The following is a 27,111-nucleotide window of genomic DNA, read 5'->3' as shown; positions in this document are numbered from 1 at the left end:
AATTAATTTCTTCATGAAATAATCATCGTTTCCTACGAACGCGTGCCTAGCTTTTGCCAATCTTATACCGGATTGAGTTTTCGAGCTTGCGGGGTCCAACAAGTGCCGGAGGATGTTCCACGTCTTGGAGAGGTTCATGCTCCCCTCCATTTCGTCACACTTGTTGGCCCAATTTTGTTCGCATAATGTAAAAGTATAATCTTCGATTTCCTTATTATGCCTAGCAATCCTTCTTCTGAGGTTGCGGTTCCATTTCTGATTTTTGAGACGACGCTCCATGCTTTGCTTAGCTTCCCACATATGCAGAAGACGGCTGTCCGCTATCTCCGGGGCGTTATCCCCTTCGAGCGTTTTTGTCGTCTCTTTAACGTCTGATTTGAGTGCCGTCGTCCATTCCTCGATGTTTCTGATGGGCCCCAGTTCCTGCGCTCTCCTGATATCTCTAAACTTATCCCATTCAACGACGGCCGGCGCGCGAACCCTGTGCGTTTGAAGGCCCTCTTTCAGTATGGAAACAATTATGTAGTGGTCGCTGCCAAAATTTTGATCCGAATTATGCCATTCTAGATCTTTAATGTTTTTCGAGAATGTCAGATCTGGAGATGTATCTTTACTAACGCTATTGCCCACCCTCGTTGGACTCTCAGGGTCCGTGTGCAGAGTGAGCCCTATGTCATGCGTATCTTCCCACAGCTGTCTGCCTTTCGGGCTTTGGTGCGGGTACCCCCATTCCTGGTGATGTGCATTAAAGTCCCCCACTATCAACAGTGGCTGGTTGTTTGAAATTTTGAGGGCCTTGCGAAGCAGAGCCCTGAACCTCACCTTCCTTTGCCTGGGTGAGCTGTATAAATTTAGAAGGAATAAACTAGGGTCCTTCTGTTTTCCGGTTAGAATTTCGACAAACACGTTCTCGATCTCTCTCGACTCTAAATCGTGTTCAATGGCCGCGATATTTCTTTTCACGAGCGTTGTGACCGAGGATTTCTCCCCCCTGCCACTATGAAATGCCTGATAACCTGACAGTTTTGCGGGTCCTCCAGTTTCCTGGAGGGCAATCGCCAAAGGAGTCTCATCTAATAGCGGAAGGTACTGTTGCAGAATCGACCGCTTGCGCCGGAAGCCGCGACAGTTCCACTGCCAGATTTGATTTTCATTTGCGCGCCTGGCCATTTTGCAGTTGCGTGACGATCTGCTCCATATTCTGTTGCCACGCGTTCATGGCGACCATCTCAGTCCTTAGCCTTTGGCATTCCTCGGCCTGTTTCTGAACTGCCCCGAGGACAGCTTGAATTTGGATGTTGATATGGTTCATGAATTCATTCACCTTGGCCTCTAACCTTTCCAAATTTTCGACCCTTTTCTCTATAGCCTGAATAGGGTCGGCGTCTTGAATTTTGCGTTTCGTTGGTGGCGGGAGGGACGCCTCTGTGACCATCTTATCCTCTCCTTGCGGCTGTTGACGTGCCGCTGGGGGGGTCATCTGTCTAATGGGTTGTTGCGGAGGAGGGGTTGCCTGCCTCTGTGATTTCTTTAAGTTTTGGATTTCGGACCGTTGCGAATCGACTATCCCCGTTAATTTTTCGACCATTTTCTTTAATTTCTCAATTTCCTCGTCCCGTTTATCCCTCTGATTATTTTCCTGGGAGACCTTGCCCGCAAAATTCACACCCTTACGCTCCTTGCTCCTACCTCGTCTCCATGGGTTGGCAGGGTCCCTTGAGCTGGAGCGCCCCCTGGACTGGCTCCTGGCACGGGAACCAGAGCGTCCTTTGGGTGGCGGCGATGGTCTGCTCTGATTTGCTTCCAGTTTTGGGAAAGAGTCCTCACGAAACTTGAAGCCCTTGCCCCCTTTGGGTTCGCGTTGTCGACTCTGATGTCCCCCACCAGTCGTCGTTGCTTGTGCCATCTTCTCCCACTGTCGCTTCTTAACTTCGTAGGGAGTGCGGAAGAGTTCTCGGCACTTGGGATCTCCTAGGGCGTGGTCTTTGCCGCACAGCTGGCATTTCAGCTCACACCTGTGGTCACTTGACGGGTTCTCGAGGCCGCAGCCACGGCACTTGACGTTCGTCGGGTCCGGGCACACGTCAGCGCGATGCCCGAGTCGGCCACAGGCGACACACACTTCGTATTTTTTGCGGTACAGCTGGCATCTGTGCGGTGCCCCGTTAAGGTAAATCCACCTTGGCACTTCTTTCTCCTTGAAGAGAATAAAGATCGACTGTGAATCTTTGCCCAGCCTGCGGACGCCTCGAATCTCGGGGTTATCCTTGCGGTCTAGGCGGTACAGAATTTCTTCGATGGAGTATCCGAGTGGAACCCCGTGGATGACTCCCTTTCCGCAGTGCTCGGGGGTGGCCACGTAGGCGAAAGTCTCCACTTGTTCACCGTCGAACATGAGGTGTTTCACGCTCGCGTACTTCAGCTTCCTCTCCGCACTCGTAGTGATGACGAGAACAGAGTGCTGCTTCATATTTGGAGTTATTATATCTTCCTTCTCTTCGCGTGGGTTAATCCCCGCCGACATTTTGATGATGTCAGTCAGATATGCTGTTCCATATTTGGTAAGCTTAACTAAGCCGCCACGTGGTCGGAGAACAATTTTCTCGGCGCCGTCTGGAATGCGCGTATGCTGACGCTCGATCGACTTGGCCGCCATTTTCCTGCCTGCTTGCCTCTGCCGGGCTCGCTGTTTCGCAGTTTTCTGTCCGCTCTTCTCTAGCGGCACGTACCTTCCTCCTTTGCTAGCGTACCATTGTCCTGGAACCGAAGATTCCTCGGGTGTAGTCGCTCCTTCCATAGTAGCCATGATTCACAACTTCCGCGCGACCACGAGCGGCAAACGATCCTCCGGTGGGGACGCCGCGGGCCCGGTCGGCCGCGGTAGCCTCAGCTACGTGCTGCGTTGAACACACGAAGTCCAAAAATGGAGGAAATAAGGTCCCACTTGCGGAGAAAGCGGTATCCTCGTGGTCCTCTCGAGTTCCGTCGTCGATTGAGCACAAAGCCTAGGAAAACAAGATCGAAAGACTGCCGAAAAAGGCCAAAATTCGCGCAGCCCATCGGAAGCGCGTTCTACCAAGAAGGCACACCCACGTGCGAATGAGAACTAAGTAAGCTTCAATTGATACAATTGACATAGGGTGGATGGCCAGGTAGCACAAGCACAAGTTATCCGCTCCCTCAGCAACTTGGGTCACTGCACAGATGGCATAGGTTGGACGGCGCAAGAAGCAACATTCCTCAGCGCCCGTGGGCACCGGTACACAGCCTCTCCAAAAAGATCCGCAACAGAGGAGCCGGATTGCCACAAGGCACATTTCTCAGCGTTTCCACGCACAGACGCGCCATACATATTCAATGCTATGTCCAGGCTACGCCGCGGCGGTACTAGGTGGCATAGAACCTTCAGATATGTCGGAAAGAGTTCTTTCACTGTACAATTAAGCGTCACAAAAACTCATATCGTTGTTGGTAAAACATTGTGTCATTTTTCTCATTTAAAGCTAGTGCATTCCCCCCAACATTGTTCAGTCACATTTTCTGCAAAAGTTATCCTAAGAAAAAAAAAAACACAAATCACAAGGTGGCAGTGCTTCGAACTGGCACCCTGATCCCTACTCGCACTCCTTCGGGCTGGGGAGCTTAGTTGTAACCCTGACCTCACCGTTTACAACAACTTGGCCAACATGGGTCGCACACACGCCACCGGTAGCGTTCGCGAGTCTTATTCTGCCTCCCACCACCTACCGAGCCGAGAACGATTGCAGTTAGCGTTCAGTTATTGGCTGTGGTGAAGGTACTAAGCCATCGGCAGGACTATATAGGGAATCATTCTACCTTGAGCACAGGAATTGTCCTAATGAGGGCATATCATTTAGCAGGCGTTGTTATGAAGAACGAGCGAACCCGTAGAAAAGTTCACGCTTATCTGTCGGCTGCTATAACGGTCTTCAATTCACCTGCGCACAGGCGTTACGTCTGATGGAATTATTATGGCACTGGCGGGATTATATATTCAGTAATTCTACCTCGACAAGAGCAGTCGACCTAAGTACGGCATATGATTTGGCAGGGGTTGCGATGGCGAGAGATATGCAATGAAGCGGGGACGAAGTGCCCGCTTTTCGGCCGGCTGTTATAACAGGCCTAATAGGGATACCTCTACACAGAGAATCGATTTTGGTCTAGTTGATGGGCTGTGGTGGCCGGATCAACGACGTGACTGGCCAATTTGGTGACAAGTGACCAGCCCAAGAAAGGATAGTTTAATAGCACTCCGGCATGCTAGCCAAGCGGTAAAGGAGCTTGAATATATTCCGCTGTCATAACGTTACCAGTTAAAACAAAGGTAACAAATTGTATCCTTTTTTCAGAGTCACTGTGATAGGTAATGTGTAGATCGACCACATAACATTTAGCGCTCAGTTCAGGCGTGCGGTCAGACCACATTTGTGCGCCTGACAAGCTGTGCTTAGCCAGTGTTCAGTGTGGCAAGCATGAAGAATCTTGCCTACCACACGTAGCAGGACGTTCTTACCTGTGCCAGTCAGGAGCTCATCTCGTGTGTCATGACGCAAAACGACGTCGCAGAGGTGACAACTAGCGAGGTCCGTAGAACAGCTTGTCGGGAACGCCCTGCTGATAGCAATGGGTGTGGCGTCGTCCATCGAGACATCAGCCATTTCTCCAGCTGGACGTTGTGACCTCGCCTAGGGGGTCAAGGCCGTTTGTTTGAATCATAAGCTGTGGTTACCCAGTGTTCACTCGGGCAAGCACGGAGGATGTTACCTACCACTCATGGCAGGCATACTCACCACAGTCTTGAATGGCTCATTCTGGGTTCCATGATGGAGACATAGCGACACCACAAGGATGTCAAAGCCAACAAGGAAGAACGACTCTACACGGCTATAAAAAGGTTGTAGCTGCAAAACACGCTGCGCTGAAGAGCGTTCATGTCATTGGCAGCATTCACCTTCACTGATGTGGCGAACCACAGAACAGTAAATACAAGAAATGAAAAAACGGCGCGACTTCTGTCCCAGGACCCATGGTGTACGATGTGAGCGGCTGCGGTTGCGCACTGCTCAGTCGGGCAAGCACGGAGGATGTTACTTACCGCTCGTGCCAGGCATACTCACCACAGTCTTGAGTGGCTCATTCTGGGTTCTATGATGGAGACCTAGCGACACCGCAAGGATGTCAATGCCAAGAAGGAAGAATGACTATTCGCGGCTATAAACAGTTTGTAGCTGGCATACAGGCTGCGCTGAAGAGCTCTTGTGGCATTGGCAGCATTCACATTCACTGATGTGGCGAAGCACAGAAAAGTAAATACAAGATATGAAAAAACGGCGTGAATTCAGTACCAGGACCCATGGTGCACGAAGTGAGTGGCGGCGGTTGCCCAGTGTTCAGTTGGGCAAACGCGGTGGATGTTAGCTACCCCTCGTGGCAGGACGTAGTCACCACAGCCTTGGATGGTTTATTCCGGGTGCAATGATTGAGACCTAGCAAAACCGCTTAAGATGCCAAAGCAATGAAAAAGAATGATTATACAGGGCTATAAAACGTTGCAGATGCAAAACGGGCGGCACTGAAGAGCTCCTAAGGCATTGGTAGCACTCACATTCACTGATGTGGCGAAGTACGGATATCAGGCAAGAAATACGGCACTAACGCACACCCACGTGCGAATGAGAACTAAGTAAGCTTCAATTGATACAATTGACATAGGGTGGATGGCGAGGTAGCACAAGCACAAGTTATCCGCTCCCTCAGCAACTTGGGTCACTGCACAGATGGCATAGGTTGGATGGCGCAAGAAGCAACATTCCTCAGCGCCCGTGGGCACCGGTACACAGCCTCTCCAAAAAGATCCGCAACAGAGGAGCCGGATTGCCACAACGCACATTTCTCAGCGTTTCCACGCACAGACGCGCCATACATATTCAATGCTATGTCCAGGCTACGCCGCGGCGGTACTAGATGGCATAGAACCTTCAGATATGTCGGAAAGAGTTCTTTCACTGTACAAGCGTCACAAAAACTCATATCGTTGTTGGTAAAACATTGTGTCATTTTTCTCATTTAAAGCTAGTGCATTCCCCCCAACATTGTTCAGTCACATTTTCTGCAAAAGTTATCCTAAGAAAAAAAAAAAACACAAATCACAAGGTGGCAGTGCTTCGAACTGGCACCCTGATCCCTACTCGCACTCCTTCGGGCTGGGGAGCTTAGTTGTAACCCTGACCTCACCGTTTACAACAACTTGGCCAACATGGGTCGCACACACGCCACCGGTAGCGTTCGCGAGTCTTATTCTGCCTCCCGCCACCTACCGAGCCGAGACCGATTGCAGTTAGCGTTCAGTTATTGGCTGTGGTGAAGGTACTAAGCCATCGGCAGGACTATATAGGGAATCATTCTACCTTGAGCAGAGGAATTGTCCTAATGAGGGCATATCATTTAGCAGGCGTTGTTATGAAGAACGAGCGAACCCGTAAAAAAGTTCACGCTTATCTGTCGGCTGCTATAACGGTCTTCAATTCACCTGCGCACAGGCGTTACGTCTGATGGAATTATTATGGTACTGGCGGGATTATATATTCAGTAATTCTACCTCGACAAGAGCAGTCGACCTAAGTACGGCATATGATTTGGCAGGGGTTGCGATGGCGAGAGATATGCAATGAAGCGGGGACGAAGTGCCCGCTTTTCGGCCGGCTGTTATAACAGGCCTAATAGGGATACCTCTACACAGAGAATCGATTTTGGTCTAGTTGATGGGCTGTGGTGGCCGGATCAACGACGTGACTGGCCAATTTGGTGACAAGTGACCAGCCCAGGAAAGGATAGTTTAATAGCACTCCGGCATGCTAGCCAAGCGGTAAAGGAGCTTGAATATATTCCGCTGTCATAACGTTACCAGTTAAAACAAAGGTAACAAATTGTATCCTTTTTTCAGAGTCACTGTGATAGGTAATGTGTAGATCGACCACATAACATTTAGCGCTCAGTTCAGGCGTGCGGTCAGACCACATTTGTGCGCCTGACAAGCTGTGCTTAGCCAGTGTTCAGTGTGGCAAGCATGAAGGATCTTGCCTACCACACGTAGCAGGACGTTCTTACCTGTGCCAGTCAGGAGCTCATCTTGTGTGTCATGACGCAAAACGACGTCGCAGAGGTGACAACTAGCGAGGTCCGTAGAACAGCTTGTCGGGAACGCCCTGCTGATAGCAATGGGTGTGGCGTCGTCCATCGAGACATCAGCCATTTCTCCAGCTGGACGTTGTGACCTCGCCCAGGGGGTCAAGGCCGTTTGTTTGAATCATAAGCTGTGGTTACCCAGTGTTCACTCGGGCAAGCACGGAGGATGTTACCTACCACTCATGGCAGGCATACTCACCACAGTCTTGAATGGCTCATTCTGGGTTCCATGATGGAGACATAGCGACACCACAAGGATGTCAAAGCCAACAAGGAAGAACGACTCTACACGGCTATAAAAAGGTTGTAGCTGCAAAACACGCTGCGCTGAAGAGCGTTCATGTCATTGGCAGCATTCACATTCACTGATGTGGCGAACCACAGAACAGTAAATACAAGAAATGAAAAAACGGCGCGACTTCTGTCCCAGGACCCATGGTGTACGACGTGAGCGGCTGCGGTTGCGCACTGCTCAGTCGGGCAAGCACGGAGGATGTTACTTACCGCTCGTGCCAGGCATACTCACCACAGTCTTGAGTGGCTCATTCTGGGTTCTATGATGGAGACCTAGCGACACCGCAAGGATGTCAATGCCAAGAAGGAAGAATGACTATTCGCGGCTATAAAAAGTTTGTAGCTGGCATACAGGCTGCACTGAAGAGCTCTTGTGGCATTGGCAGCATTCACATTCACTGATGTGGCGAAGCACAGAAAAGTAAATACAAGATATGAAAAAACGGCGCGAATTCAGTACCAGGACCCATGGTGCACGAAGTGAGTGGCGGCGGTTGCCCAGTGTTCAGTTGGGCAAACGCGGTGGATGTTAGCTACCCCTCGTGGCAGGACGTAGTCACCACAGCCTTGGATGGTTTATTCCGGGTGCAATGATTGAGACCTAGCAAAACCGCTTAAGATGCCAAAGCAATGAAAAAGAATGATTATACAGGGCTATAAAACGTTGCAGATGCAAAACGGGCGGCACTGAAGAGCTCCTAAGGCATTGGTAGCATTCACATTCACTGATGTGGCGAAGTACGGATATCAGGCAAGAAATACGGCACTAACGCACACCCACGTGCGAATGAGAACTAAGTAAGCTTCAATTGATACAATTGACATAGGGTGGAAGGCGAGGTAGCACAAGCACAAGTTATCCGCTCCCTCAGCAACTTGGGTCACTGCACAGATGGCATAGGTTGGACGGCGCAAGAAGCAACATTCCTCAGCGCCCGTGGGCACCGGTACACAGCTTCTCCAAAAAGATCCGCAACAGAGGAGCCGGATTGCCACAAGGCACATTTCTCAGCGTTTCCACGCACAGACGCGCCATACATATTCAATGCTATGTCCAGGCTACGCCGCGGCGGTACTAGGTGGCATAGAACCTTCAGATATGTCGGAAAGAGTTCTTTCACTGTACAAGCGTCACAAAAACTCATATCGTTGTTGGTAAAACATTGAGTCATTTTTCTCATTTAAAGCTAGTGCATTCCCCCCAACATTGTTCAGTCACATATTCTGCAAAAGTTATCCTAAGAAAAAAAAAAACGCAAATCACAAGGTGGCAGTGCTTCGAACTGGCACCCCGATCCCTACTCGCACTCCTTCGGGCTGGGGAGCTTAGTTGTAACCCTGACCTCACCGTTTACAACAACTTGGCCAACATGGGTCGCACACACGCCACCGGTAGCGTTCGCGAGTCTTATTCTGCCTCCCGCCACCTACCGAGCCGAGACCGATTGCAGTTAGCGTTCAGTTATTGGCTGTGGTGATGGTACTAAGCCATCGGCAGGACTATATAGGGAATCATTCTACCTTGAGCACAGGAATTGTCCTAATGAGGGCATATCATTTAGCAGGCGTTGTTATGAAGAACGAGCGAACCCGTAGAAAAGTTCACGCTTATCTGTCGGCTGCTATAACATAACGGTCTTCAATTCACCTGCGCACAGGCGTTACGTCTGATGGAATTATTATGGCACTGGCGGGATTATATATTCAGTAATTCTACCTCGACAAGAGCAGTCGACCTAAGTACGGCATATGATGTGGCAGGGGTTGCGATGGCGAGAGATATGCAATGAAGCGGGGATGAAGTGCCCGCTTTTCGGCCGGCTGTTATAACAGGCCTAATAGGGATACCTCTACACAGAGAATCTATTTTGGTCTAGTTGATAGGCTGTGGTGGCCGGATCAACGACGTGACTGGCCAATTTGGTGACAAGTGACCAGCCCAAGAAAGGATAGTTTAATAGCACTCCGGCATGCTAGCCAAGCGGTAAAGGAGCTTGAATATATTCCGCTGTCATAACGTTACCAGTTAAAACAAAGGTAACAAATTGTATCCTTTTTTCAGAGTCACTGTGATAGGTAATGTGTAGATCGACCACATAACATTTAGTGCTCAGTTCAGGCGTGCGGTCAGACCCCATTTGTGCGCCTGACAAGCTGTGCTTAGCCAGTGTTCAGTCTGGCAAGCATGAAGGATCTTGCCTACCACACGTAGCAGGACGTTCTTACCTGTGCCAGTCAGGAGCTCATCTCGTGTGTCATGACGCAAAACGACGTCGCAGAGGTGACAACTAGCGAGGTCCGTAGAACAGCTTGTCGGGAACGCCCTGCTGATAGCAATGGGTGTGGCGTCGTCCATCGAGACATCAGCCATTTCTCCAGCTGGACGTTGTGACCTCGCCTAGGGGGTCAAGGCCGTTTGTTTGAATCATAAGCTGTGGTTACCCAGTGTTCACTCGGGCAAGCACGGAGGATGTTACCTACCACTCATCGCAGGCAGACTCACCACAGTCTTGAATGGCTCATTCTGGGTTCCATGATGGAGACATAGCGACACCACAAGGATGTCAAAGCCAACAAGGAAGAACGACTCTACACGGCTATAAAAAGGTTGTAGCTGCAAAACACGCTGCGCTGAAGAGCGTTCATGTCATTGGCAGCATTCACCTTCACTGATGTGGCGAACCACAGAACAGTAAATACAAGAAATGAAAAAACGGCGCGACTTCTGTCCCAGGACCCATGGTGTACGACGTGAGCGGCTGCGGTTGCGCACTGCTCAGTCGGGCAAGCACGGAGGATGTTACTTACCGCTCGTGCCAGGCATACTCACCACAGTCTTGAGTGGCTCATTCTGGGTTCTATGATGGAGACCTAGCGACACCGCAAGGATGTCAATGCCAAGAAGGAAGAATGACTATTCGCGGCTATAAAACGTTTGTAGCTGGCATACAGGCTGCGCTGAAGAGCTCTTGTGGCATTGGCAGCATTCACATTCACTGATGTGGCGAAGCACAGAAAAGTAAATACAAGATATGAAAAAACGGCGCGAATTCAGTACCAGGACCCATGGTGCACGAAGTGAGTGGCGGCGGTTGCCCAGTGTTCAGTTGGGCAAACGCGGTGGATGTTAGCTACCCCTCGTGGCAGGACGTAGTCACCACAGCCTTGGATGGTTTATTCCGGGTGCAATGATTGAGACCTAGCAAAACCGCTTAAGATGCCAAAGCAATGCAAAAGAATGATTATACAGGGCTATAAAACGTTGCAGATGCAAAACGGGCGGCACTGAAGAGCTCCTAAGGCATTGGTAGCATTCACATTCACTGATGTGGCGAAGTACGGATATCAGGCAAGAAATACGGCACTAACGCACACCCACGTGCGAATGAGAACTAAGTAAGCTTCAATTGATACAATTGACATAGGGTGGATGGCGAGGTAGCACAAGCACAAGTTATCCGCTCCCTCAGCAACTTGGGTCACTGCACAGATGGCATAGGTTGGACGGCGCAAGAAGCAACATTCCTCAGCGCCCGTGGGCACCGGTACACAGCCTCTCCAAAAAGATCCGCAACAGAGGAGCCGGATTGCCACAAGGCACATTTCTCAGCGTTTCCACGCACAGACGCGCCATACATATTCAATGCTATGTCCAGGCTACGCCGCGGCGGTACTAGGTGGCATAGAACCTTCAGATATGTCGGAAAGAGTTCTTTCACTGTACAAGCGTCACAAAAACTCATATCGTTGTTGGTAAAACATTGTGTCATTTTTCTCATTTAAAGCTAGTGCATTCCCCCAACATTGTTCAGTCACATTTTCTGCAAATGTTATCCTAAGAAAAAAAACACAAATCACAAGGTGGCAGTGCTTCGAACTGGCACCCCGATCCCTACTCGCACTCCTTCGGGCTGGGGAGCTTAGATGTAACCCTGACCTCACCGTTTACAACATCTTGGCCAACATGGGTCGCACACACGCCACCGGTAGCGTTCGCGAGTTTTATTCTGCCTCCCGCCACCTACCGAGCCGAGACCGATTGCAGTTAGCGTTCAGTTATTGGCTGTGGTGAAGGTAGTAAGCCATCGGCAGGACTATATAGTGAATAATTCTACCTTGAGCAGAGAAATTGTCCTAATGAGGGCATATCATTTAGCAGGCGTTGTTATGAAGAAGAACGAGAAAACCCGTAGAAAATTTCACGCTTATCTGTCGGCTGCTATAACGGTCGTCAATTCACCTGCGCACAGGCATTACGTCTGATGGAATTATTATGGCACTGGCGGGATTATATATTCAGTAATTCTACCTCGACAAGAGCAGTCGACCTAAGTACGGCATATGATTTAGCAGGGGTTGTGATGACGAGAGATATGTTATGGACCGGAGACGAAGTGCCCGCTTTTCGGCCGGCTGTTATAACAGGCCTAATTGGGATGCCTGTACAGAAAGAATCGATTTTAGTCTAGCTGACGGGCTGTGCTGTCCGGATCAACGACGTGACTGGCCAATTTGGTGACAAGTGACCAGCTCACGGAAGGATAGTTTAGTCGCACTCCGGCATGCTGGCCAAGCGTTAAAGGAGCTTGAGTATATTCTGCTGTTATAACGTTACCATATAGAGCAAACATAACAAATAGTATCCTTTTTTCAGAGTCGCTGCAATAGGTAAAGGGTAGATCGACCACATCACATTTGCACTCAGTTCAGGCGCGCGGTCGGACCACGTTTGTGTGCATGACAAGCTGTGCTTAGCCGGTGTTCAGTGTGGCGAGCATGAAGGATTTTACCTACCACACGTATCAGGACGTTCTCAGCTGTGCGTGTGAGGAGCTCATCTCGTGTGTCATGATGCAGAACGACGTCGCAGAGGTGATAACTAGCGAGGTCGGTGGAACAGCATGTTGGGAACGCCCTGCTGATAACAATGGCCGTGGTGTCGTCCATCGAGACATCAGCCATTTCTCCAGGTGGACGTTGTGACCCCGACTAGGTGGTCAAGGCCGCTTGTGTGAATCATAAGCTGTGGTTACCCAGTGTTCAGCGGAGCAAGCAAGGAGGATGTTACCTACCATTCGTGGCAGGACGTGCTCACCACTGTTTTGAATAGCTGATTTCGGGTGCCATGGTGGAGACACAGCGACAGCGCCAAGAATGTCAAAGCCAACAAGGAAGAATGACTCCACATGGCTATAAAAAGGTCGCAGCTGGCAAACAGGCAGCGCTGAAGAGCATTTATGCCATTGGAAGCATTTATATTGACTGTGTGGCGAAGCACATAACGGTAAATATCAGGCATGGAAAAAGAGCTCGCACGAAGTGCCACGTGCCATGAAGAACTAAATGAGCGGCTGTGATTGCCCAGTGTTCAGTTTGGCTAGCACGGAGGATGTTACCTAAAACTCGTGGCAGGACGTACTAGCAACTGTAAGGAAAAGCTCATTTCCGGTGCCATGATGGAGACTAGCGAAACCGCCTAGGATGTCACAGCCAACAATGAAGGACAATTCTTCAGGGCAAGTAAAGGTTGTAACTGGTAAACAGGCTGCGCTGAAGAGCGCTTGTGGCTATGGCAACATTCACATTCACTGATGTGGCGAAGAGAGAGAGAGAGAAAGGCAAAGGAAAGACAGGGAGGTTAACCAGAGATTATCTCCGGTTGGCTACCCTGTACTGGGGGAGGGGCAAGGGGATGCGATAGGTGAGAGAGAGAAGGATTGAAAAAAAAGAAAAAGAAAACTACACACACACGCACGTACACACAAACTGTTTCTGTGGGCATTGTCACGTAGCCCGCAAATGCATTCCTAGTGTTATGCAGTGCACCGTACAATCCTGCGTCACAAAGTGAAGTCGCAATCTGTCAGAAAGTTCAGTGTCCTTTAAATACCGCAGCAGCGCCTTCATAGCCGATCGCGCTGACGTTCGCGTAGGCCAGTGTCCAAGGATCTTGTTTTCTGTCAGTGGGCGCTTGTCCAGTTTGTCCAGGGTGGCTGAGAGGACTGCTCTTTGCGGGGTGAAACGAGAGCACTCACAAAGAAGGTACGCGATTGTTTCATTGCACCCGCAGAAGTCACAAAGTGGGTTATTGGACATTCCGATAAGAAAGGAGTACGCATTTGAAAATGCTACTCCAAGCCATAGACGAACTAGAAGGGTACAGTCGCGTCGTGGAAGCTCGGGCGGAATACGGAGTTGTAAATTAGGGTCCAGGGTATGAAGTCGTGCACTTGTGAAATCGGATGAATTCCACTGAGCTAATGTCAGGTCGTTTGCCAGTACGGCAAGTTTTTTCGCTGCGTCGGCTCTCGAAAGAGGAATGGCAACGCAGCTGACGCCGTCATGGGCAGATCGGGCAGCTGCGTCTGCTCGATCATTGCCGTGTATGCCACAGTGACTAGGCAACCACTGATATATAATATCGTGTCCTTCGTTAACTATGCGATGGTGTACTTATCTGATCTCTGCGACGAGCTGTTCATGTGATCCATGGCGCAGTGCTGAGAGTACACTCTGTATGGCTGCCTTGGAATCGCAGAAGACTGACCATGCATGGGGTGGTTCCTCCTGAATGAAATGAAGAGCCGCACGCAAGGCTACCAGTTCAGCAGCTGTCGTTGATGATACATGAGACGTTTTTAGCTGTATTTCGACGGATCTTGTTGGTATCACCACAGCAGCAGCTGAACTAGCAGATGTGACTGAGCCATCGATGTATACGTGTACGCAGCCACTGTGCACCTCATGTAAAAGTTCTAATGTGGCCTGCTTCAGGGCAAACGACGGCATGTTAGCCTTTTTAGTGATTCCTGGGATGGTGAGGCGTACTTCAGGTCTGTGCAGGCACCATAAAGGTGAGGATGGTCTTGCTGCAGCAATGTAGTTCAATGGCAATGAGGTGCGATTGGCAACAATCATACGACTGATAGCTGCGTGTGGCCTTTCTGCGGGTAGAGCGGCAAGGTGGTGAGATGGTAGTCGGGCAACGTGGCGAATATGCGCTCTGAGAGCGTCGGTTACCAAGTACGCTGATATTGGGTGATCTCGAGCTATGACAATCGTTGCCGCTGTAGACGCACACCTCGGAAGACCGAGACACGTCCCTAGGGCTTGAGCTTGTAGTCCCTGGAGTACACGCAGGTTTGTTTTGCAGGTGTTACCAAGCACAGGGAGGCTGTATCTTGCGAAACCGAGGAACAATGCGTTATAAAGCTGCAGCATTGATCGCACCGATGTGCCCCATGACTTCCCGCCGAGAAATTTGAGGAGATGTATTATTGTCAGCAACCACTTCTTTAGGTACGGAACGTGCGGGCTCCATGATAAGTCGCGGTCGATAATTACCCCTAAAAAGCGGTGTTTACGTGCATTTGCAACTGCTTGCCCGTTAACACTTACAGAATAACGCTGCATTGCCTTCCGAGTGAAAGTAACAAGGCAGCATTTCTCTGAAGACAGCTCTAAGTTCTGTTTTCGCAAGTACAGTGATGTTAAGGTAGCTGCCTTTTGTAGCCGTGCTCGTACCTGCAGTCGTGTAACAGCAGACACCCAAATGCAGATGTCGTCGGCATAGATTGATACTTGGGGTGCTATGCAGGATGCGCCGAGTTTCTCGTTCACCCGAGTTTTACCCGAGTTTGCTCGACGGCAGTCAGTGAACGGAGATAGCGTGAAACGCGCAAAGGCTGCAGGCAAAAAAATATGTAGACAAAAAGCCGCGTATGACAACATGAGCGCACCCTGCGCGGCACGCTGCTTCCACGTTTCAAGCGCAGACGGCTGCACAACGAAACTCGCCAGCGCCGCGTATTGTTATCAACGGATTATCGCAACTTAGCAATACCGTGACTGTCCCGCTGTCTGTCTGCAGACTTGCCGTGAGCCGCTTGCCACGCCTTTCCCGGGCGCGTCAAGGGCGTGCCTCATCTTTCGGCAACTATCTTTCTATCCTCCATCGAATGCGAACAGGGTACATGCGGCGCATTCTTGCAGCTACGCTTTCGCTCAAACGAATACGTTATAATACAACAAATAAAATAACGAACATTTTTATTTCTTTAAGTGTCTGTTTTTCGTTTTGAATGCTAGAAATTTCTGATGACAAACGGAGATCGAGCAAATATATTAAATTTTGCACTTCTTGCCGCGAGTGGCGACAGTGAGGCGAAAGCTTAGAAGCGGATACATTGAACCGGGTCGCACGCACGAGGCAGTTCATACGGTGAGAAGTCGCCTAGGGGCGCTACAGTGCTATTCTCAATAATGTCAGTGATCACCACTCTTTCTCTATTAGGGGAATAGAAACGCAGCGCCATGGTACGGCTGTTCATCGCAGGCGCCTTAAGACGCCCGCTTTACCAACTAAAAACGACACACTAGTCATAAATACGGGAGCAACGGTTGTCGCTACAAAATGGTGGTCCGTAGTGCTCGTAGTGACGCAGTTTAGTGAAAATGTACCAGTTTATCTTTGTGCGCGAAGCCTCGGCGATGCATTGCGAAGAAGTGCGTGCTTCCCATCGACACAGTTCATCGCTTGTCATCGCTTGCCCACTGAAAGTGCCTCTGAGCGCATGTACGCAGTATTTGAGTGTTTTGTGCGCACCAAGGTGCTTGCGGATTACTTATGCTGGAGCCAGCAGCGATCGCAGAAGGATATCGTAACGACACCGCAGGAATCGCATTTTGGCAGGTGAGGGCTCTTGTGTGCGGCTATGAAATGAGACTTCGAACTGAGGAAGGTGGTGGAACTGTTGAGTGCGCAGTGCTTGTGATGAAGAAATGCCATTGCCCTGGGTCTAGAAGAGCGAGCGATTCTCGGACGCTGATCGTGTTTACGACGTTGTGGCTCCGATACATCACCGATGACGGAGCAGCCATCTCAAACGACTGCTGCGATACGCACTCCTCAGCATCGTCGTCACCCTCGGCGCATCGACGCCTTGCAAGCAGCTACAGTGACGTGCCGATAATTATTTACTGTGCGCTACGTCGCCACAATGCAGGCAATGAAACCGTGCTGTGGGGCCATCTCAGCCCGAGAAGCCAGCGACAGTCAACGCTTTGTTTTTGATAGTAGTGCGCAGTACATCACCGATGACAGTGTGTTGTGCGTGTTTTATGTCGGTGGTGAATATTGTTGATGCCTCTCAGCTCGGCACCGCGTCGCTGTTGCCGAAAGATAAGTTGGGCGTGGCCCAACCTTGGTGGGTGCGCGCACTAGAGTTACATGCCTCGCGCGGGGCGTGACCTCTGGCTTTGATTGACAGGCGAACTCGTGCTAAACTCGTACATCGCGAAACCCCCCCGAGTTCAACTCGGGAACATGGCGGCGGCAGCAGCAGCCTGTGTTATTGCAGCCAGCGGCAGCAAGCGTCAGTATGACCGTCTGGACCCGTTCGCGTACATGACCGCCGTGGAGTTTCAGCGTCATCTTGGCCTGTCGAAGACATCAGTGCGCTGGCTGTGTGACGAGCTAGGCGAAGACTCTCGTCTGTGGAGACAGCGTGGCGGGCTTCATTCGCTCACCGTTGAAGAGCAAGTCCTCTGCGCCCTCTGTTTCTACGGGACTGGGGAGTTTTCAGGGAAGCGTCGGCGCCGAGCGTTACATTGGACGTCATCAAACTATTGCGAGCCTCTGTGTCAGAGATGTCTGATGCGCTTATTGATGCGGCGGTGCGGAAGCGGTGGCTGGCTTTCCCGAAGACTGCGGCTGAGCGGGCATTTATAAAAAAAAACGCTTCTTCGCGGAGACATTACGAACGTAGTCGGGTGTGTCGACGCAACGTACGTAGGAATTAAGGTGCCTTCAATGTCAGCGTTACTCTGATTAGCATTGTAGCAATGTCTAGACGCACCATATTGCCAAATTTGTCACTTCTCTGTAGCCGACCTAAATTTTGTGTTTCCGACGTCACACATGCGGCAGCCTATAATACTGACTTTTTCGCTGGTTGCTGACTTTTTACCGATTGTTCTACTTGTCTATCAAGGTGCCTTCCAAATGGCTCACTTTTTTGGGGAAAGAGGTTAATGAAGTATAAATAGATAGATGGATATCACAAATTGTGTGAAGTACCCTGTGAATGCTAATCTCATAAAGAACTTGCTTTTTTTTATGAGATTACTTAGTACAAGTTACTTAGTATGCATAATGCTGAATTTTGGTCATGCGTCATCTATCGGCCACACTATGAAACAGTAAGGCATTGCACAATTTGTTGCAGTGCGAGATGCGGATGTCGCGCCAAGCCGGTTGTGCCTATGCATTTATGGCAAAATGAAAATGCATTGAGAATCTTAGTGTGCTGGCTTGCATGAAGAAAATACTTCAGAGTGTTTGCTGTGTGCACTGTTGGTGCATGTGCCAGTGGTTCAGTGTATTTCTTTTGGGGGGGGGGGGGGGGCAGCGTTGTTCTGTATGGACAAATCGTATATTTTCGTCTCATATAGGGCTCTAATTCTTCAGCAGTAGAACAATGCAGATCCAATGCTCTGCAGAACTCGGTGTGCGTGAAGATGTCGTGAACCACCACGGCAAAATTACATATCGGGAGAAATGTGGTGCAGATGCCAATGAAAAGTGGGTCTTTAACCCGCCATGATAAAAATAAAGATTGCAGATTGAATAGACCTTTTGTACAGCTTTAGAGCAATGATTACACAAACTGTGACATGCTCAAACGTGTAAAAGCTTGCCGCAATTCCAAAGTAGGATGAGTGATATGCAGCATATTTTGGCATTGAACATGTCTTGTAGATGCTATTTTTATTGTAAGCCTCAAGCCTCGCTGTCACGCCTTTCCCTCCGGCACTCCCTTTACTGAAACGCAGCACTGTCTTTCTATTGGTGTCATGATGATGATGGCAACGGCAGCAGTAAGGCTGGTTAATGCTTGCCCCTTTAATTCCTGCGAGTTTAGTGGTACAGAATATGGCACGTACATACACCTGTGCTGCAAAATTTTATGCTTGCGGTGATTTGTTGGAGAGCTAATTCGTGTTGGGACATTTCAAAGATGTGTGCCATTGTGGCTTAATAACTAGATCATTGGTGAGGTTGAAGACTCGTTGTATCGGTATAGAAGCTTGTAGCTGAATTGCACCACAATTCGACGGGACACAAAGAAGTGAAATACACACAGCAGAACGCTCTGCTGGGTGTGTTATTCTTCTTTGTGTGCCGTCGAATTGTGCGGTCCAACTTCAAGTAGAGCATTGGGCCTCTTCGGTGCAGGACCGAGGAAGTGTAAGCTATTCGACACCATGCCAGTGCCTTGCCACACAATTATGGAAGTCTGAAGGTTTGCAAACAAAGCTTTGCTTTCAAACCCACCTGCTCATGTAATACAAGCACTGATTGAAAGAACCATCATACAAAAATAATGGTGAAATGAATCGCCTTTGAAAATTTGTATGTCGACACTAATGACATAATAGGTGCCACAGCAAACTCGACAGTTGTACTGGACAGAGCACTTTGTTTCCTATGTGAAGCACAAGCTTTCATTACATGCTGTGCAGATAACCAAGCTCAGTTTGTTTTAACGTGGTACACAGCATTCACTGTAATCTGTTTTTGATTCTAAAGTGCCAAACACCACCTCTTTTTCAAGGATGTCATGGGAATATTTGGTGAGAACTGTTTACAGCCCCTCATAATAGAAGTGTGGCCAGCCAGCTTTGCTTGGGTGCCTTTATAGATTTCTGTTCCTGATCATTGTGTGCTATCAAGTTGCTAAAGTCTATGCACCCAGTGCAAGGCATTACGTGATTCTATGGTCAGATATAACTTTAGGAGGCCGCAGAATCTGCACTTCAACGGCAGGTGAACACAAGCCTGCACCAATGGGCACACACTCTACACTGACGTCGTGCCGCTGGACGCACTAATACCCGCTCTTTAGAGAGGGACTATGTGGAGGCAATCGGCTGCTGCGCTTTGGTCATCTGGGCGAGGCCTCTCCTGTCTTGTGAAGTTGTATCCGACTAGAGGATGCCGCTTTTCATACAACACAAAAGGACAAAGTGTACAATTATTTGGCCTATGAAATGGATACATCACAAGTGAGCTATGCATGCGCTTAAGCTGTGTGAAAATTAGTACATGCAAATATATGACATTGTTAAAGAATATGTGGTATCGAACATGCATGTAATGGCACGTTTAAATCGGGGAGTGTTGCATTCATGTGCACAGTCTATAGGTGATAGCATTATTAAGGTCATGCCGTTTCCTGTCTTTTCATTGTGAAATACACACACCGTTCATCTTGTGGCTAATCAACACCCACTGTATTCTTGCACATAGAAAGAACAAACAGCACAATGACGTATATGCTGCATTAGTGTCTTTTTCATTTACACGGTCCAGGTTGTCTTATATGTTTGCCCATTTTGAAGACACATAAAGTGCATGTTACAAGTGTCCCAATATGCACAGCACAATGTTTACTGCAATAATTTTATTCATGCTCTTGAATAATAAACAAAATAATAAACTGAAAGCTCCTTTATAAGGTGTGTTCTGGGGGCTCGACTGGAAAGCAGTGAGTGCACTGATCCTACTGTTGCAGAGCAGCCCTCTGGACCTTGCCACACTCTCAAGAGCATGTGCCTGGCGCTCGCCTACTGCCACCGGGCGGTTGAGTGCCTCCAGCAGCAGAATGTTTTGCTGCAAAAAAAGTGGATTGTTGGAATGAATCAACCGCATATAAACCATTATTTACAAATAAAAATGCTCATTGCACTATTGGTACTAACTGCCCTTGACTGTGGAAGCCTTTAGTGTATGCATGATAAAACAATTTGTCGGGACAACATTGCTTTATTTTTCATAATGGGTTGTATTTTTCAGAGCCAATTGTAATGTTTATTAGTGTGCCAACAGCTGACGTGTCCCCGAACCTTCACGAGTCTCTACTGTCAGCACCACAAACTTATTTTTGTTCACTGCGAAATCAATGGCGCCCACTACAATCCCGTCTTATGCGAGCTGATTGCATCCTATGCCTACAAACATCATATTTTTGTCCCATTACGCAATTTTCTACCATCCTCGGCTGCAGTTCTCTCTCCTTGACATCCATTCTGTCACGCTTATGTAATCACCTGTTATAAATTGGCAACAAGTGATTGAAGATGTGCATGGCCTGCCCACCGATTCCATTTTTTTTTTTAAAATCTCAACTAGCATATCAGTTGCCACGGTTTACTACGCCACTGTCTTCCTGCCTTAATGCTGCCTCCAACAATTTTTGTTACTTCGCTTTCTGCACAGTCCTCGACTTCTCAAGTTTCTTTGTTAACCTCCAGGTTTATGTCCCATATTGCATAACCGGTAGAATGCAACGATTCTAAACATTTTTCAAGGATATCGGTAACGTGGCGATCACAATTCGGTAATGCCTCCCATGTGCTGTTCAACCCATGAAATTTTTGTATAAGTTTCCTGCTTTATATCAGTACCTGCTATTGATATTTCACCTGGATAAAGATACTCTTCCATAGATTCTGCGGGCTGAATGTCACTGATGAACTTCTGTTATATCACTAAGTTAGTGAAGGTTACCTTTATCTTTTCCATATTTTCGCGGGCCCACGCACATGTAAAAGCACGAGCACTCATTGGCTCTCAATGCCTTTTTTAAACTGCAGGACATTCAGTTCGTTACTACGAAAGTGACTTAATCCGTGCACTATTATTATGCTAAATATGAAACAGTAGAAATATACTTATCTGCAGTTTGTCGATGCCTCCGTCACTGTGTTGGTTGCGAGATCCATCGTCGGCACCACCTCCTTGTCGCATCGTAGCTATATCGGCTGTCTTCCTTTTGCACACACTATGCAATATTCGTGACGCTCGCAGTCACGCAGAGTGGAGGAACTCAGCGCACTCACAGAAGCAGCACCGGATAAGTTGTTTGTTCAGGATTGTGCCGTGAACAGTAAGTACGCGTTGCGATCTGTAAAATCGCCTAAGCTATTCGCAGTCTTTCGGGGTGCACGGAAAGATTGCTCACGGAGGAACAGAACTATCCAAGAAATAGTGGTCATCGTCGAGCCTGATCACTACGTCGCGCACTGCAAGCTCGTTGTGCGAGTTTGTTTACACTGGGCCTCTTCGATGTTTAGCCGCCATGCTCACCCGATGAATGTATGTGATGACGCCACCACAGCGTTCGCTCGTGGTATAATGCGAAGCGTACTAAATTACAAATTAGTCGAATACACATTCAGTGTACATCTTGTAAGCTTTAAAATGCTTTTAAACCACGTTAAACTAACTAATAATATTGTATTAAATGCATTTGTTTTATAACTCGCTTGTGCGTGTAATGCACTCGGTGGAACGACAAACAAGTGAAAGAAGGCGCGACCATGCACCGACGGTATGATCACGTGAGCCCCAGTTTGTCGACCGCCCAGAAGGCAACGCCCAAGGAATGATAGCCACCCAGAGTGAATCGAGATAAACCAATGAAACTGGAGGCTTCTCGAAAGATAAACTGTGTCTCGGTACCATTTGTGCTTTCATCTTGGGGTGTCGCCAGAGCTCGTGAAGATCCCGAGTTTCGCCAAACTCGGCGCATCCTGCATAGCACCCTTGAACTGTGTTGGGCAAGCATCTGACTAGGCCAACGAGCACTAGGTTGAATAGCGTCGGGCTTAACACTCCGCCTTGCGTTACTCCACGGAACGTTTGGTGTTGAGTCGTGGCGCCTTCCTCGGTCATGACGAAGAAATGCCTGTCGGTCAAATAACTGCACAGCCACTGAAAAGTGCGGCCACCGATTCCTGCTTTAATCAGAGCCTCTATAATGGCATAATGTGCTATATTATCATAGGCGCCTTTTATGTCAAGGAATAATGCCGCAGTGAGTCGTTTCATCCGTTTTTGATGTTGAACATACGTGACCAAATCGATGACATTATCTATGGATGAGCGCCCACGCCGGAAGCCAGTCATAGCATCTGGGTACACGTTGTAACTTTCCAGGTACCATTCCAGGCGAGTCAAAATCATTCTTTCCATTATTTTTCCTATGCAACTGGCCAGAGCGATGGGGCGGTGCGATGACAAATCTAACGGTGATTTGCCAGGTTTGAGAAGCGGAACCAAGCGGCTGCATTTCCATTCACGTGGAGCCATACCATTGCGCCAAGACTCGTTGTAAAGGTTTAGCAGCATGAGTCGTGCTTTCTGCCCAAGATTGGCGAGCGCCGCATAGGTAACGCCGTCCGGCCCAGGTGACGAAGAGCGCCTGCAAGTCGCTAGTGCCGCTTCAAGCTCCTCCACCGAAAACATTACATCCATGCGGGGATACTGTGGCACAGGAGTGGCACATGGTGTAAGGGCGCGTTGAGGCTGCGAGCTGGCAAGTCTTGAGCAAAATTCTTCGGCAACGTCTATTTCGCTGCGACCTTGTTGCAAAGCGAGGGACTTAAAAGGAACACGCTGTTGCGGTGATACGCGAAGTCCACGCACAGTTCGCCATATCTGAGATAGTCGCTGACGTGGATCCAACGACTCACAGAAACGTTTCCATCTTTGAGATTGAAGCGCATCAATGCGGCGTTGAATCTTCTTTTGCATCCGCCTTGCCTCTCTGAGATCATGGATGGATTTGGTTCTCCTGTATCTTCTTTCAGCCCGCCGGCGGACTGCTCGTAGTCGCTGCAGTTCGGCTTCAAATTCTTCGTATTTCGGGAAAGGCTGAAAAGCACGCGTAGTATCTTGCATGGCTTTTTGAATTTCATTTTCCAGACTTGAATGGTTCCCTTGCTGACATACTTCCTCCATGTGCGACCGAAACGCCGACCAGTCAATTCTCCGGAGTGTCGTGGAGGGGCATTTAGATAATCCCTTGATCTTCAGGTACGTCGGAATGTGGTCGCTTCCACGGGATTCGATGTCTGGAAACCATTGCACGTTTCTTTCAAGACGCCGAGAAACCAGGGTCAAGTCTAGGCAGCTGCTGTATGTAAGCCCGCGTAAATATGTTGGACTACCATCGTTGAGGCAGTAAAGGTCGTGCTGTGTGGCAAAGGATGCTAGTCTCCTTCCCCTGGAGTCCATCTTCAAACACCCCCAAAGCGGATGGTGAGCATTAAAATCTCCGGTGAGAATCGTAGGGTCGGGTGTCGCTGATAGCACGTCGTGCAGTCGCTTAGAGTCGAAGCCGCGTGAAGGAGCAAGGTAAACAGCGACGAGTATGAACGTAAGCTTGTTCGTTTTCACAATTAAACAAACGTACTGGTTGTCGTCGTGAGGTGGGACTGGGTGCAACACGTATGTCAGATCACATCTAATATATACAATTACCTTGCTCACATCACCACAGGTAGAGGACATGAATGCCTCATAGCCAGAAATGCGTATAACATTCTGCACGTTCGGTTCGCAAATCACAAGTATGGGAAATCGGTTTTCGAAAACGTAGTGTCTAAAATCAGAAATTCTCAATTTGAGACCACGGGCATTCCACTGCAATAGAGATGCTTTCTTGACTTCCTTGTGGAGGGGCAGCGAGGGGCGGGCCATGGTGCTATGCGATGCTTTCAAGTACTGGAGTCAGCGCGTCCAGCACTTGCAGTGCACTACGAGCAGCCGGAGTGTCCATGTTTGTCAGTAGTAGACGCATGACATTCGTGAGGGATTTGAGCATAGCAATCACTTGTGAATCCTTGTCTCGCATTTGGTCAACTGAAGTGACATTTGACGTTAAGTGGCGAGTCATGTGCTGTGGCTCTGGCGCGTGGCATGTCTTCGGCAGTGCTGGCCACACCTCACTTGATGTGGCGAAGCACAGAACGGTAAATATCAGGCATGAAAAAACGGCGCGAATGCAGTCCCACGTGCCATGGAGAGTGATGTGAGCGGCTGCGGTTGCCCAGTGTTCAGTTAGCCAATAACGGATGACGTTACCTACCACTCGTGGTAGGCATATTCAGCACAGTCTTGAATGACTCATTCTGGGTTCCATGAAGGAGACATAGCGACACCGCAATTATGTCAAAGCCAACAAGGAAGAACGACTCTACACGGCTATAAAAAGGTTGTAGCTGCAAAACACGCTGCGCCGAAGGGCGTTCGTGTCATTGGCAGCATTCACATTTACGGATGTGGCGAAGCACAGAACGGTAAATATGAGGCATGAAAAAACAGCGCGAACGCAGTCCCAGGTGCCACGGAGAACGACGTTAGCGCCTGTGGTTACCCAGTGTTCAGTTGGGCAAGCACCGATGTTACCTACCACTCGTGGCAGGCATACTCACCACAGTCTTGAATGGCTCATTCTGGGTTCCTTGATGGAGACATAACGACACCGCCAAGGATGTCAAAGCCAACAAGGTAGAATGACGCTTCATGGCTATAAAAAGGTTGTAGCTGGCATACAGGCTGCGCTGAAGAGCTCTTGTGGCATTGGCAGCCTTCAAATTCACTGATGTGGCGAAGCACAGAACAGTAAATATAAGGCATGAAAAAACGGCGCGAATGCAGTCCCAAGTAGGTGCCATGGTGTACGAAGTGAGCGGCTGTGGTTGCCCAGTGTTCAGTTGGGCAAGCGCGGTGGATGTTAGCTACCTCTCGTGGCAGGACGTACTCACCACAGCCTTGAATGGTTTATTCCGGGTGCAATGATTGAGACCTAGCGAAACCGCCTAAGATGCCAAAACAATGAGGAAGAATAATTATGCAGGGCTATAAAAAGTTGCAGATGGAAAACGGGCGGCACTGAAGAACGCCTATGCCATTGGTAGCATTCACATTCACTGATGTGGCGAAGTACGGATATCAGGCAAGAAATACGGCACTAACGCACACCCACGTGCGAATGAGAACTAAGTAAGCTTCAATTGATACAATTGACATAGGGTGGATGGCGAGGTAGCACAAGCACAAGTTATCCGCTCCCTCAGCAACTTGGGTCACTGCACAGATGGCATAGGTTGGACGGCGCAAGAAGCAACATTCCTCAGCGCCCGTGGGCACCGGTACACAGCCTCTCCACAAAGATGCGCACCAGAGGAGCCGGATTGCCACAAGGCACATTTCTCAGCGTTTCCACGCACAGACGCGCCGTACAGTCGCGGACAGAATATTATGGACCATGAAATCTAAGAAAAAGCGGGATATCTCCGCAACCTCACAACAAAATCTGGTATTTGCATTTTGGACCTCGACTAGAATATGCTAACAACGTTGTCGTGGGCAGTTTTACTGGTTACTGCTACAGGCTGCTCGGGAATTGAACGTTTTCGGAGATACCGCGGTCCATTTTATTCTGTCCGCGACTGTACATATTAAATGCTATGTCCAGGCTACGCCGCGGCGGTACTAGATGGCAGTTTATGTTATTTTCTGTCAGAAACTTCGGGAAAGTCTCTGACGTGAACTGAGTTCCGTTGTCTGTCACAATGGTTCTCGGTATGCCCAGCCTGCAGAAGATTTCACGCAAGGATGTAACTGTCGATTGCACTGTGGCATGACGCACTGGAATTGCTTCGATCCATTTCGAATGTGAATCTATGGCCACGAGGACAACGGTGTCATTCACTGGACCAGCAAAATCCAAATGTACACGTGACCAATTCTCGTGCGTTAGTGGCCAGCTTACTGATATCTTCGCCGGTGGCATTGCGCTCGCTTGTATGCATGTAGTACAATTCCTACTGATTTGTTCGATAGCTCCGTCGAAGCCGGGTCACCACACCACCCTACGGGCCAATGCCTTCATTGCAGACATTCCCTGGTGCCTCTGGTGCAGGAGTTGCAGCATGTCAGCACGAGCAGCCTCGGGAATCACGACTCTGTGGCCCCAGTAAATAGACCTTCGTAAACGGTTAGCTCACTCCTTCGTGTCAAATATCGTTCCAACAGCAGATCGGGCGCTTTGCGCTCCTTTGGCCAACCATGAAGCACGTAGGACTTGACATATCTAAGTACTCGATCTTTCTCGGTCAACTGTCTCATTGCTTGCGAAGAAAGGGGCGTGTCATCCAGCTGCTGCAGCGAGTGCACGTATATGTGTAGCTCCTCTGATGTGTCCTCGGTGGTTTCTAGAAAAAGCCAACAGAGTGCGTCTGCATTCAGGTTATCCGAGCCAGGTTTGCACTCTATCTTGTACTGGTATGCTCCCAGTAGCAAGGACTAACGCTGAATTCTTGCAGCGGCCATGACGGGCGTGGGACGATCTTCGCGAAATAGACACACCGCGGCTTGTGATCTGTGATCAAGGTTCTTGCCAGTTGGTAGTCCCGAAACTTTGATAGCCCGAACACTAGGGCCAACGCTTCACGCTCAAGTTGTGAATAATTCCTTCCTTCTTTGGTAAGTCTTCGAGAGCCAGAACCTATAGGCTTATCAACATTGCCAATGCGATGGGACAGTACCGCTCCGATTTCGTTTGGTGACGCATCGCACTTCAAGCGCAGCAGCAGTAAGGGATCGAAGTGAGTAAGCTGTTTGGCATCGCATAAAGCGTTTTTTTCACTTCTGAAAAGCTTCCCGTTGTTGAGAGCCCTAATTCCAGTGACGTTCTTTCGTTAGCAAATCGTAGAGCGGGAATAGCAGACTGGCCATATTGGGAAGGAACTTGCTGT

This window comes from Dermacentor andersoni, chromosome 6, assembly GCF_023375885.2.
Source record: "Dermacentor andersoni chromosome 6, qqDerAnde1_hic_scaffold, whole genome shotgun sequence".
Taxonomy (NCBI): Eukaryota; Metazoa; Arthropoda; class Arachnida; order Ixodida; family Ixodidae; genus Dermacentor; species Dermacentor andersoni.
Note: the sequence above shows the minus strand (reverse complement) of the source record.